This window comes from Anarrhichthys ocellatus, unplaced genomic scaffold, assembly GCF_004355925.1.
Source record: "Anarrhichthys ocellatus isolate YVR2014 unplaced genomic scaffold, GSC_Weel_1.0 scaffold4, whole genome shotgun sequence".
In the NCBI taxonomy this organism is placed as follows: Eukaryota; Metazoa; Chordata; class Actinopteri; order Perciformes; family Anarhichadidae; genus Anarrhichthys; species Anarrhichthys ocellatus.
Window position 1 is genome coordinate 4,479,723 of NW_022280034.1, and position 15,195 is coordinate 4,494,917.

Consider the following 15,195-nt stretch of genomic DNA (forward strand, 5'->3'; position numbering starts at 1 on the left):
CCTCCGGGCACACTGTGACACGGGGGGGGTGGGATGGGGGGGGGGGTTGTATTGAGAGTGTCGGCCTCATCTGTGGCCTTCAGAGACACCCTGATAATTAACAACAGCTCCCAGCTTTGATTCAAAGCTCCTTTCAAAGCAACACCGGGTTAAATACATCCCACTTCCCCTCACTGTTCAATCTCCCGGCATATCAATCAGCATTCATCTTAATAAGGTTTTCAGCTCCTGGGCTTTAGGTGCCCTTAGGATGAAATATCTAGTTTGAACCTCAATCCATCCCTGTTATTAGATGCTACTGATACATTAACCTGTAGTCAATAAAGGGTTATACCTGAAATGATGGACATATAGCTGCCTTTATTAAGGATTACTTCACAGATCTGTGTGTTTTTAGACTGTTTCTCTAACAAGAATGAATTGAAAGGTTGCTGGACATTAGTAGGAGAACACACTGAAAAGACGTAATATTTTCATAATATATCATACAAACCGCAGTATGAGGATACCTTGCAATGTTTTTGTTTAGTGTTTTTGTTTTGTGGATCATGTTTAGTTCCACATTTTATTATATTAAGACATTTGGGTTAATGCACACTTTCTTTTTGTAAAACTGAATTATGTATTAAAAAAATATCGAGCAGTGTCATCTGCATATAATGTCATTTCAGCCGTAGTATCAAGTCCATGAAGACATGGGTTTATTGGAGAGCACACATAAAACCACATCTCAAAATCTGAAATATGACTTGTGCAGATCCTCCAGGGAGTTCATGCAGAGTTTCCCCACTGCAGAACAATGTTTTACTCGTTTTCTCTTGTGAAACATGAGATTGCTTGTTTGGACTCACTAAGATCATCTAATTTGTCTCCAATGAATCATCACATGTTGCTGTGAGCACAGAGCAGCCGTTTACCCACCACCCACCTGTGCTGGGTAGAGAATAAAAACAAACAACCCCCCACGCAGCAAAACTAAAACAGGAACATATTCTATGTGGCATACATGAGACAAAAAGTATCTACTTGTATTTTGAATAATCTGTGGAATAGAAGAAATCAACCTTTATGTCGCAGAAAAACCATGTAGCACGTATAATCCTCATCCCACTCTTTTATTTACCAACCGCCGTGCATATAGCTAATTATAATACTGGGAGGGACAGAGGGAGAATAATATTATAGACAGAGAATACTTGATGTCCTCGACGTTGTGATATGTTGTAGCTTAACATTATTAAAGTGTGTGGATCAGAATATGTTCACATTCTGAAGTATATTTTTAACCAAGCTGCAAATATACACATACATTGTGTGTATCTAAATATATTCATTGTGTGATTTACACCTGTGTTTTTTTATTTTTTATTCAGTGGTTTATGCAGAGATAAGTGTTTAAAATCACTCTCGTAAGCGCTGCACTGCGACAAATGAAGTATAATTTGCTGATTTAAATAAAAATAGTTTGCTATATTTCTATCTACAGCAAACAGTACAACACAAATTATAGTAATTTTGGGGAAAAGTAACAGGTTTCCAGTATTTGTTCAAACACAAAGTAAAAGTTATATTTTAGAAGAAGAAAAATAAAACTTAAAGTAAGAGAGTGGTGGGGGGAAAAGGTAACATGAGGGTGATCGCAAACGACGGTAACGGACCAATGCTGACGAGGTGGATCATAGGAGTGGAGACCAGGTCAAGTGTTCATTTAACAGTAATCTCTGGGAAAAGGCAGCATAATGGTGCCTCAGATTAGCAGCGTGTGAGTGTGTGTGTGTGTGTGTGTGTGTGTGTGTGTGAGTGTGGCCGGGGTAGTAGTTTGGAAATTGACGGAGTGGGTGTGTCTTCTCCAGATTAGCAGCAATATAACAGAGTGTGATTACAACACAGAAATGATGTAGGATGTCAACACAAGGGGCGGAACTCAATGTGCTGCATTTGAATTTAAAATCATACACACAAACCCCAGCAATCAGCTGTTTGTCTTATCCTTTTAACTGATTATATTTAAGTTAAATAAATGACAAAGGACTGACTGGCAGCCAGAGAGAGACACACAGCAGAACATCAGACTCCATATTATCAAAAATAGTGTAATCCTTAAATCCTGTTGTGTTTGTGCACTTCCTCTCGATAAATGATCTTCTGAGACTGAGTGAGTGAGTGCCATGGTGCATGCCCAGGTTTTCTATTATTATTATTATTATTATGATTATGTGTCCCAATTCATCCTACAACGTTCTGTTAATGAAAACTAACCATCCAGCTGTGGTGATAGACTTTGGAAGACGTCATGGGAGAAAAGAACAACAGGATAACTGATGATGCACTAGTGACAGTGCTGGCAAAATGAGTGAAAGAAAGGCATAACACAAAAAAAAGAGAAACCTGTAACCCCTCAGCCTTTATTATCCACCTGCAGAATCTTTCCTACAGTACTGCTGGGCCCGATCTCCAAGTCAGAACCCTCGTATTGGTTGTAGCTCTCAAGAGGATTTGTGGATGATTTATTGAATGATTAAAAATAAGATCCAGAGTATAGTTGATACCTCAACCTCTTGGTCTCTGAGACTTTATCAAATAAATTACATTCTAAAAATGCAACATGTAACAGGCCTTGATTTAGGTCTTCATGAGCCAAAAGAGGTTGGTTGTATAAACAACAATACGATCTTGCCTTGTAACTCCTTCATAAAATAAGCAATAAAGACCAACATTAATATATTCTTGAAATAAACAATATTCAAATTCTGAGAAAACGTGTTGGATCACATGTCCGGCTCATGATTTAGCTCTGTTAAAGTATCACATTTCTCCTGGGACATACAGTATAGAGAACATTCAGTCATTTAACTACTTAGCTGGGTTATGATGGAGTCCCTATACCAAGTCCCCGGGGGGTGAAGAGGAAATGAGCAGAGAGGATCTAGTTGATGGGATGAACCTCATCCCCAGAGAATTATCAACATGTCTGCCTTGAATCTTGTTTTTTAAATATTATTTATACAGCACCTTTGAAGCTGATTTGATTCCATTAATTAGGAGCTTGAATTAGTGGGCTAGTAGTAATGTAGTAGATGGCCTTCCTCTCATCAACATACTGCAGCTTCATTTATGCAGACATCCCAAAACTTATTCTGCAAACTTATTCTGCAGCAATGACTTAAATTCCTGATGCTGGTATTCTAACTGATACTGGGAATTCCTACTTAAAGGTACGGTGTGTAGCATTTAAGGGGATCTATTGGCAGAATATGTTATTATTAAATATGTTTTATTTAGTGTATAATCATCTGAAAATAAGAATCGCTGTCTTTTTGATACCTTATAGCCATTTATATTTGCAGAAACGGGCCGCCATGTTTCTACAGTAGCCCACAATGGACAAACCAAACACTGGCTCTAGATGGGGCCAATGGCATTTTTGTGTTGTTGTGTCGGCTACCATAATTCTCCTACACGCTTGGCACTGGGGAGGAGTTTCAGTTGACATGTAGATGCCACCAGATCCTACACCAAACCTTTAATGCTTAATTTCATGAGTTGATTTTATGACTATGCTCAGCTCTGATAACAGGACGGATGTAAGAAGCACTCAGATATTTTTTATTAAATAAAAGCAGCAAGGTATTAGCATCAATATCTACTAAAAGTACTCATTATGCAGAATGGCTCGCTCTATAATTATTGACGCATTAATGTCCACATCATTTCAATTTTGCAGCTTTATATGTTTAGCTTGGGAATTTCCCAGGACCAAGAAGTCGAATCTTAACTGATATTGACTGATAACTGAATTTGTGAAATAAATGTAGTACGGTAAAAAGAACAACGTTTGCCTGAATTGTAGTGGAGAAGAAGTACAAAGCAACAGAAAATGGAAATACTCAAGTAAAGAAGTACTTTAAAATGGTATAGTACAGTAAATGTGCTAATTACTTTCCACCACTGGCAATACTCTACAGTTCCCCTCAGCTCAGCGTTTATCGCCATTGAGCCTCATTGTTTAGCTTCACTTGCTTCACACCTGCCCAGCCCCAAACATCCAGATGTTCCACTCAGGAGTTGGTTGAGACCAGAAGGAGAGTGAATATCGCATTACTTAAATTCATTAGGTCTTCAGAAACATGACGCCATAGTAATGCTAACACTGCTTGTAAATAAGCAACTGTTTGCTACCAATTTTGCCTTAGAAGATGAATAATATGTTATCGTTGTGTTTACAGCTTGTTTTTGCCCAAAAATCAATTGTATTTTCTCCCGGATCATATTTGATGTATCACAAATATGATTCCAATCACAGTCCGTGGAAGTCTGAGTAGAGAGACGCTCGATGTGGGTGGGTGGGTCACCACGGGACTTTAACTCAGGAGACCGCTGTTTGTGTCCAGTGTGAAACCAAAGGTCAACGTTGACTAATTAAAAGTCTGTAACTTTAAAAACAATGTAAGGTTTTGTTTTGGCTCAATTTACAACGTTTACCTGCGTTTTCCTCAAAACTTAATTTGAGAATGCTGTTTGGTTGTACGGGAAAGTAATTTAGTTTGAGACAGGATTGAATTGGGTTTGTGGAGAAGTGGTTACAACCTTTTTTACAAATTAACTTCAACTTCAATACATAATATAAATACACATTCTGGATTAATGAGACTCCACTCAATGTGGCACTGCTATCACTCTTCCCTTAAGTCATCATTAAAACAGTTTCATTAACGGTTATGTAGATGAGCACACCAGAGAGACACCGTCAACGTCAACCAGCTCTGTTCCTCTTTTTACCCCTCCATCTCTCCTCCATATGGATGGATTGTGGAAGACAAGTTGATTTGTGAGTGCAGCACGAACAGGTCCATGCTCATTTGCACACATGCCCAACACACACACAGACACACACATATACACACAACTAATAAACCTTCCACATACAAATTACACTCCCAATAGGAATAGCCCCAGAGCTTATTATGGAAACTATCACATGATGTCTGCCACATATGCATTCATCATAATTAGGGGCTTTAACTGCTAACATTGCACCCCCATCTCTCTGTGGGTTCCTGCTCTCACACATAAAGATCTGACAGCTTTACAGGAAATCGTTGCAAGCCGGACGTAACAGCCAAGAGGAGTGACGTTGACGGGATGGGAGCATTTCTACATCGGCTTGGCCCCCTGCCAGTCAAACGTAAAGCAATCGAAATCTCAGTGACACCCAATCCGCTGGCACACTTGGCAAAACATACATGTAATGATGCAAATATGCATTCATACACGTACATATTCCCGATCTGTTTCAATAGCTCCAGCACTTTTTTATCTTGTGGCCCTTTAACACAAATCACAGTGCGCTCACGTGTGCATGTGAGTTGTGAACAGCTACATTTTTTCCGTTGGTTTCATTCGAATCATTTTCAGAAGCTTTGCAACAGTCTAAAGGTAAAGTTAGTTTTTACGTCTATTATCCCTTTTTATCTTGGGACCCTTTTGATTTATCGAGTGACTGTTTGTGGGGGCCCCGAACCTCACGTTGGTCTATGTTGGACCCATGCAGCTAAAATAAACTGTGGTACACGATGCCACAACGTGATGTATACGTAAACTGGAGCAGAAAGCTCCTCTCACTAATGGAGAAAAATGACAGCTTCTACAGGCGGCTTATGGGACGAATCAATGATCATTACAGGTAACCGATACGACAGTAAAACACTGCAACTGTAACATCTATAATCCATAAGTCACATTGAATGAGCTTGCAGGTATGAGAGGATTGTGCACACACACACTTACACACACTTACACACACTCCAAACAAGCAGCTAACCGCCAAACCTCAGAGAGGAAGAAATGCTAATATGTCCTCTTACAGTAGTTCCTGTTATAGTAACAACTGGCTGCTCGGTTTCTGTCAGCAGCAGATGGGAGCTTTCTCTCGAGGAAACTCTTCACTTATGAAAACTGAATGTATCACTGCACTCACGCTGTGCATCTCTGCTCATGTTCCCCCTGAGCTTCTTGTTCTCGCATCTATCTGCTCTGACTCTGTCTGTCGCTCCATATCACACTTATATAAATAAACTACCATTTCGCAGTGGATCCCATTAGGTGACAGTATAAGAGTGTGAGGGTGTGTGTGTGTGTGTGTGTGTGTGTATATATATATATATATATGTGTATGTGTGTGTGTGTGTGTGTGTGTGTGTGTCTGTGTTAGACTTACCTGTGCTTTCTGCTGTCATCCAACTTGAACTCCTGCTGCTCCATCCTTTCCTTCCTCCGGCTGCTTTCCTCCAAATGTCTTTCTCTCTATTTCTGTTTCCTTTTCACCTGGTTTTCACCTGCCTCTCTCAGCACCTGTAGGAGTACGCATTTAGACAAGCCTCTGTGTGAGAGCGAGTGTGTGTGTGTGTGTGTGTGTGTGTGTGTGTGTGTGTGTGTGTGTGTGTGTAAGCTATCAGTGACTGTGTGTGTGTGTGTGTGTGTGTTTGGCAGCTTTGGATGTCTGCACACTCCCCTGGAGGACTTGGCAACGTGACAGCGAGCGTATGTGATTTCTCTCTCCCCCCTCCAAAAAAATATCTCTTTTCTAACTCCTCACTTTTCTCTTTCTCTGTGTGTGTCACCAATTTTTAAAAGTGGCCATGAAGGCGGAGACGGGACACCGAGATGAGAAAGGAAAGTGAGAGAAGAGGAGGGCGACGGAAGACGAGAAGTGCGGGAGCCCGTATGGAAGAGCAGCCAGCCGGTGTGCGTTCGAGTGCATGTACGTGCATGAACCCACTGTGTTTAGCTCTCTGTCTGTATCCCTCAGGCTCCCCGCCGGTCGGCTGAGGAGAGGAGCAAAAGGGGGGGAGGAAGAGTGATAAAAAAAAAAAAAAAAGCCTCTTCAGCGGAGGAGCACAAACGCCGGTAACACTTCAGCAGCAGCAGCGGCGGTGACGCTTCCCCGCCGTCTCCTCCTTTCTCCCCCTCTCCACCTCCTCTGTCTCCTTCTCCCTCTCCCTGCTCGGGGGTAAGAGGCACGGCAGATCCATGGGAAGTTAGAAAATCTCACAGACAGATGAGGAAGGGTCCTGCGCACGCCTCTGCATGTTTGGAGCAAAAGTTTTTTTCCCCTCCTCCGGTCCAGTTATCAGACCCCTGAGGTGATGGTACTCCGCAGCAAGGGATCCCCCCCGGTGATGATGTGCCTTCTCAGGTCCCGTGTGATCAAAAACGATCAGGAGAGGATGAGATTTGGGGTTTTTGTTTGGCCCCCCTCGTCCTCTTTCCCATATGGATGCGAGGTGATCCAGATGTTGGTGGATGGGAGCGTCGGGAGCACGGAGAGAGCAGCGGGACAGATGGCAGGTCTGCGGGTTTGGGCCGGCTGTGCACTAGCAGGTCCTCATCCTGTTGCACTGATTTGTTTTTTGTTTTTTTCTTTTTCCACCAGAGTTTCTCTCTCTTCCTCACCGTTGCGCTGCCGCTCATCTGCCGGTGCTGTCACACCAGTAATCCTGCTTTCCATATCCTCTTTAACTCCATCTTTTCTTTATCTCTTTCTATCTGCTCTCACTCCATCACAGGAGGGGCTGCAGTGTGAGTCCTGATAATAATGGTGTGAGGATTTAGCCTTCCTCTCCTCTCTCTCACTCACTTCAGAGCAACCCCTCCTCCTCTCCCAGCCCACTTTTGCTCCCGTTTTTCTCGCTATTATTCACCTTCATCCTGTCACGAATCCTGCCTTCTTTTCCTCAAATCACCTCACTGTATTTCTCTTCTGTTCTGTCCCCTATATCTGCCTTTTTTCCCCCCTCTTTCCCATAACCATCAACAGGTCTAATGAATCCCATTATAAGCATTGTTTTTCCAGTCTAGACCCCTCAGGCTCTGCCCATTGTTTATCACTGTGAATACATTTCTACAGTCAATAGATCAACACACATCTCATTTCCTTGGACTATTGACAGAAAGCACACAAGCCAGTTGCCTCACAAAGAGGCAAAGCAAATATTCCAACGATCCTGCTGTAACAATCCGCGGGCCCATTTGAGGGGAATTACCACATTTGTTTTTATGAAGTTCAGCTTACTCATCGTAAGGAGAGTTCAGACAGAATACAAAATACAAAGCATTTTTTTGCCTTGTGTGATTTGCATGAAAGTTACTGACTGTCTGTGTTTGTTCAGCCAACTGTGCAGACATTCGCAATGGTACGCCGCAGCTCAGCGTCACCAAAAGTCCAAGTTAAAACATTTCCTTCGCTGACTTTTCTATGCAATCATGGCACTTCTAAATTTGCTTCATGTTCAGTCTGCGCATACTTTGAGACATCAATGACGCTATTGATTTGCATGAGAAAAGGTTTTTTTTTCTCCATACTTTGTCAAACTGTAGTAATAAAAAAATTGCTTTGTTATTTGAATTCATTGGAAAGTAAAACAAATTTAATAAATCAAAAATTTTATTAAACAGCAACAATTTGGATAATTAATCAATAGCAATAATGTCAGGAATTCACTGGTTCCAACTTAACAAATATGAGAATTTGAGGTTTTTCTGTTTCATATCATTGTCAAATCTTTGGGTTTGTTGATTTTCTTTTGTAAGTTACTCTTAAAATAGCATGTTCATCCTTTTTCTGTGTCCCCAGGAAACTGAGCGTGTTTTATCTATTTGCGGCATTTCTTTTTTTTTTTTAACTGAGTGAATCGATAAAGAAAAGTCGAGCCTACAAACATCACGTTTCCCTTAGATCATCGACAGGGCAAACACACAAGCCGGTAAAACCTGAGAGACAAAGCAAATATGACAATGAACCACACCCATACAAATGTGTCTCTCCGTATTGAATGCTGTCCATCTCATTCACGGATCAAAGTGCTCATTGGGGAGGCGATCATCTGCCTGAGAGGAAACTGAAACGCAGGAGGGGAAATACAAAATCACTCCATCATAATGCTCACTTCTTTTCGTTCTGCAGTGAGACAACACATGGTTTTTAAGTAATGTTGACTGGAATCGTGTTGACATGCGTATAAGTGTGTATGTGTGTGTGTGTGTGTGTGTGTGTGTGTGTGTGTGTGTGTGTGTGTGTGTGTGTCCTGAGAGTACAGAGTAATGCTGAGTTTGTGAAAGAGAGAGAGAGAGAACTGTCTCACTTTTTTCGCCCTCTCGTCATGGCTTACTTGCTTATTTCGTGGAGGAGAGACAAACAATTTCTCTTTGCTCTCCTCCCCCCTTTCACTCATTTTGTCGGACAGGTGTTTCATAGTTTCAAAGAGTGCTTTCTTTTGCAGGCTGCCATCACTCCCAATAAAAGCAGTTTCTCTTCTTTTTGCACACTTGGCAGCTTGGTCAGGTGACAGGCTTTTTTAACACGGCGCTATAAATACAGAGGAGTGTTAAAATAGAGCTTTTGAGATGTGAGACGTGTGACTGAGGCGTCTATGTCTGTATTGGATGTGTGTAGTCAATACAGTGACACCTCTGATGAATGGGAGCAGACAACAGAGGACCGAGGGTAGTCTTTCTCTCCGCAGCTGGACAGTGTGTGAACCAGCCAGCGGAGAACATGTGTTCTCCAGCCAGCAGCCCGATCGGATCCACAGATTAACTCAGATTGATTCAGAGAGAAACAGAATTATGTTTACTGGGCAAAGCTTACTGGCAAATAATTAATTCTACAATTCTGAGTGTTGTCAAGGAGGATTTATGTTGTATATGTCTTGTGAGATGTGGATTTGTTGAGCACCAATACTGTGTGCTGATACAACATTGGTTTCTTCTGAGACTGTCAACAAATCCTCTGTATGTGCATCTCCTGCTGGGAACATCTGCAGCTCTACAGTATCTGAGGTTGTCATGGGTAGAAAGTAAACAATTTACAGAATATTTATAATTTCATGCCAAAAACGACCACTTGTGGCTGTAGAAATTATGATTCTCTGAGCAAAGAACAAACAAAACATCAGATTATGACATGAGATAACAGTGTTTGTTTGTTCAACACTCACATTAGTTTCCTTAACCTTCAAGTTGTTGTTGTGCTTTCACCTTATTAAACGCTCACCAAAGCAGTGTCATGTCAGAAAAAGGGTTTATTTTTGGAACACTGACAAGTTATGTTTCTGCTGCTGATTATCCGTCAGATCAGATAATAAATATTGTTTTATGTTGCTTAATTTGGAGCAATATTGAACATTGCATATACTAAACAATTAATCAACAGATTATATCACTAAGAAAACGAATGTTAGTTGCAGCCCTACTCATGTGAAAAACAGCCACGCAAAGGCTTCAGCACCATGGACAGCGCTTCACATTGTGGCCGGTCAAAAGACTTCAGGCAAGACTATTTTCCTTGAGGTCTTGGCGTGTTTAGTGAATCATCCTCTTAGTTGACAATTCTGTTATTGTGCCAGAGGTCGGGCTATTTTTATGCCTCTGTCTGCGACGGCCGTGGTGTTGTGTTGTCCGTACGTACCCTTGTCCGTCCGTCCAATCCGTTCTCGTGGACGCGTGTTGCAGAACCACCCGGAGGGAATAAATCAAATATGGCACAAAAGTCCACCTGGACTCAAGGATGAACTTATTTAAATTTAGAAGTCAATGGTCTAAGTCACTGTGACCTTGCGTCCGTCCCGCTCTCGTGATATCCCGGGAACGAAATTCTGACAATTTCACAAAAATGTTTACAATGATAATGATGTGAACTGCAACATGACTGGTTGGCGGAGGCATACAACCGCGAAGCTCTTTGTGGAATAGCTGAATTTAGTTTATAGAGACAAGCCTGCAAGCCAGATGAGGCAGCTGAAGATGTGCCGTTACATTCATACCCCACTCTGTGCAACACATCCCCAATACACGCTTTACCATAGGGGGGTCCATTTAGAGCAACACATTTTGGGAAATAAGCTTTTGCACTTCACGCGAAGAAAAGATTCTCCTGATGTGAGAATGATGTCAATCTTCTCATCTTATCCCCTTTTCCACCAACGTTAGCATGCAAATGCAGTTTTTTAACATGCTAAAAAGGGTGATAGACTCTTTTCCCTTTTCTCATTGCCAGTAGACGAGTATGCCTTTCTGTTTATTTTCTGATGTGTCGTATTCATGAAGCCCAATGTGTCAGAATTAGACAATCAATGTAATGTGCGTCATATAGCATCACGTCAGACAAGGGGGCGAAAATGAGCGTGTCCAACTGGGTGTCATGATTCCATGGTGGAGTCGATAAATACCTGTGACTACTGCGAATGAATGAATGAATGAATGCTGTATTCTCATATCAGTAATCTTTCCTGACTCAACAGTGTACAAACGCAAAGAAAGAACCACAATTATTGAGTTCAACCTTAAACGTGGAAGCTAAAGAACCACAGTTTTTCCCATTAAAAGATTGTGACTGCTGTGAAGTAGTGCAAAGTGGGTAATAAAACAACATTACTCATACAGAACCGACATTAAAATAAAAGGACACATTATCTTTAGGTTAAATCAAAATAGACTTTTTAAAGAAGACTTTGCCAGACTGAAAAGGATATACTATAATACCCTGACTGCTGCAGCCTGGTTCCTCTTGGGCTTTAAACTGCAGGAGCTCTTAAACTGACAAGACAATCAGTAAAAACAGGCAATGATACAGATAATGTCCATCTATCAGTTGGATAAAAGCCTCATAAGGAATGAAATGGCCTTGATAGTATGGGGTGCAGGGAGTTAGAATTGTCTGTGATTAAAGATAGAAGCATAGAAAGCCTTCTGAAGTGCAATGAAACCCCTAATTTTAGAGATGTTCTTCAGCTAAAAGAAGACTGAACAACCATCTCGACCGGACAAATAAAAGACAGTTTCAAGCCAAGAAGGACATGACTCTTAATAATTGAGACTGTAGTGGACACTGTCAGGGATAATGGCATTTAAAAAAATCACAAATTAAACCATCTTTGATTTAATGTCACTGAAATCCAACTCTTGAAATGTGAGAAACAACCAGCCAGCTTCAGTTAGACACAAAGCTATGTCGTCCGCATAACAATTAGAAACAACGGCATGCTTACAAATGATCATGCTCACAAATGATGTGCCCTAAAGGAAGAATGCAAATATATAACATTGCATCCTAAATGTGAGCCCCATGGAACAGAGACGAGTGAAGGAAGCAAGAGATGAGCAAGCATTTCTAAAAGTGACTCTTTCTCACAGGAGCATATCCTCTACAAGTCACAGCATGTGTTGCCAGGCCTATTTTTGGGTCGTTGATTAAGATTGTTAGGTCATCTGTGTCGAAGGCAGAACTACTGTATAAGAACAACAAGCAGAAAGACACTAAAGGTCGGACAGATGAACCGCAGAGTCTGGGTTTGTCAGTACAAATGACTCATTTCACTTTACACACACGTCATCTAGCAAGGTTTTGTCCTTTTGATTGTCTAGACTGTCATTTTACTGTATTGGTCTATTCTGTACACGCGACATCTATGTCATGTCTGTCCGTTCAGGGAGAGGGATCCCTCCTCTGTTGCTCTTCCTGAGGTTTCTTCCATCTTGTTTCCCGTTTTTTTGTGTGTGGGTGTGTGTGTGTGTGTGTGTGTAGCTGTGTACACTGATGAGGGTAGATGTTTAAACGGGCAATCGTCACTCAATGAGTAAACAGCTCTGAATGTGTGTGACTGTGGAGGTGAATACTAAGAGAGGAGGACAGAGAAGTCAGAAGGGAGAGTAAACAAACTCCATCAGCTCATGTTAGAAAGCAGCCATCAGGGCTGAATGAAGATTTGTGATTAGCCCACATTTGTGTTATTTTTATCCAATGCAACTCTTTGATCACAGCCATGTGTCAGAAATGGAGGAGTCATCCGGAGGGACATTTTACCCCAAGTTAGGGTTAAAATACCAACTGCTCGGCGCTTCACCGGCTGATCTCACACACCTTTCCCTGCACTCGGTCAGTTTGCCTGTCCCCCCTCCTCCTCCCCCTCCTTCTTAAGACACACTTTGAAAACAAAAATAGCCGGAGAAAGACATGAGAAGTGTCAGATCCATAAATAAATTGGGTCTTTGTGCACCTTGTTTGAGACTGGCTGACATTTTAAAGCCTGCCAGGTATTAATACCATTTCTCAAGAGACAAAGATTGTATGCGTGGGTGTGCATAACTGTGTGTGTGCATGTTTGTACAATGCATGTGCATGTTTGTGCATATTTTGGTGTGTGTGTGTGTGTGTGTGTGTGTGTGTGTGTGTGTGTGTGTGTGTGTGAGTGACGGAGAGCGAAAGTAGTTGTTTGGTTTGTTATTCTTGTGTAACTTCACCCTCCGGCATAGCTGACGGATATTTTACTGTTTTATTCTGGCTGAAATTCACTTGACATCCTGACATGGTCATGAGCAAATTGCCTTCTTTCTTTCTCTCTCTCTCTCTCCCTCTTCCTCTCTCTCTCTCTCTCTCTCTCTCTCTCTCTCTCTCACAGTTTTACAGAAGAAAACCAAATAGATAATCAGAAGTTAACAAGTGCACTTTACAGTTTTTCTCGATTGCTAAGACACATTTCTTGAAACGGTCACCCATTTTCTCAAAACTGTAAACACAAAACCTCATCTTCAAGCACTATTTACAAAACCTCTGAATCCTCTTGCAAAATGATACTTTCGCCTCAAAACAGTTTTACCTGTGCTCAAAATCAAACACTGCTCTCAAATCATAAACAAAGTGATCAAAATAATATACACTATCAAGCAGTCAGTAAACAATACACCAATAAATAGAAAACACATTGTTCAAAACATATAGTTCTCAGGGAGAAGTAGATTTTTAATCTCAAAACAAATTTCATATGAACAAAAACATGTTCCATTACAGTAGCTCAAAATTGATCAGAAATTACTATTGTGCTTTGCTCTTTGCAATTTCTTTTGTTCTTCCTCCTCCTTGTACCCCTATTTTTACAGTACTGTACCCTGCATCTCACAAACGTGTCCTTTGTCTCTGTGATACTGTAATTCTTGTTCTTTGTTGATATGAACCTGCAACCAGTCAAAATCTATTGAGCAGTCAGTACTGTTACTGTAACAAATAGAAAGCACGATGTTCAAGGCCATACAATTTGTTTATTGTACATTATACAGCCTACAATGCACTGTAGGCCTACTACAGTATACAATACTACAGTAAAAGGGACTAAAATCAAAGGAGTCAACATGTCATCAATGTGCTTCTTCTTGTCTTTGGGCTGGGTCAGGCCAGAGCACTTCGTCGACATCACAAGCAATATTTTCTCTCCTGAGGCAACGGGGGAAGAAGCCTCTTGTGTGCCGTATCCAGCCCTGACATGATTCCTCACCTATATCACCACAGGCTAATTCCATGGCTTGCAGCAGATTTACTCTGGTGTAGGGTTGTCTATCATACACTTTCCATCTCCATGAGGAGAAAAACTCCTCAATCGCATTCAGGAAAGGCGAGTATGGAGGGAGGTACAAGGTCATAAACTGACCATTGATGTTAAACCATTCCCTTACCTGAGCAGCTCGGTGGAAACTGACGTTGTCCAGCACTATCACATTGGTGGGAATGGGATTCTCATTTAGCTCTTGACCCTGCTGCTCAAATAAAATATCTCTTCGATTGGCCAGAAATCTTAGAAGATGCTGGGTGTTAGATGGCCCGAGTGTAACATGGTGATGTAGAACACCATGGTTGCTGATAGCAGCACAGATTGTGACATTGCCACCTCGTTGACCAGGGACTTCAACAATGGCCCGCTGTCCAATCACGTTTCGGGCCTCTCCTTCTCCTCTTTGTTAGATTGAAGCCCGCTTCATCGACAAAGATTAACTCATGGGGTCTGTCCAAGGATTCCAAGTCAAATATTGTCTGTGTAGGAATACAATATAATGTATGTAGAATTTAGTAAGTTGTACAGAGACAGTGCTATATTGTTTGATTAGGCCTACTGTATGCACTTCTGATTCACATACATTGTATGTACTGAAGAGTAATGTCATTCACATAGTATGTGGCAGTACTGTAGACAATCTGGATTACAGTAAATGTGTCTGAATGTACACTTACTTGCACATACTGAGCTCGCAGTTCTTTCACCCTTGGTGAGTTGCGCTCAAAAGGTACTCTGTATACTTGTTTCATTCGTATCCTGTTACGATGGAGGACACGGTCAATTGTGGAAATGCTCACACTGTCGATTCCCTGGA

General features: G+C 41.4%; 1 protein-coding gene across 1 annotated transcript in view; it reads right to left on the bottom strand.

The window, feature by feature from the left end:
- Positions 1–7,572, bottom strand: part of LOC116381366 (glutamate receptor ionotropic, NMDA 2C-like) — a 43,941-nt gene extending 36,369 nt beyond the window's left edge. The window contains exon 1 of the mRNA XM_031843460.1: positions 6,218–7,572. The gene's annotated coding sequence lies outside the window, so the exon portion shown is untranslated. The remainder of the gene's footprint in view (positions 1–6,217) is intronic.
- Positions 7,573–15,195: the final 7,623 nt, after the last annotated feature.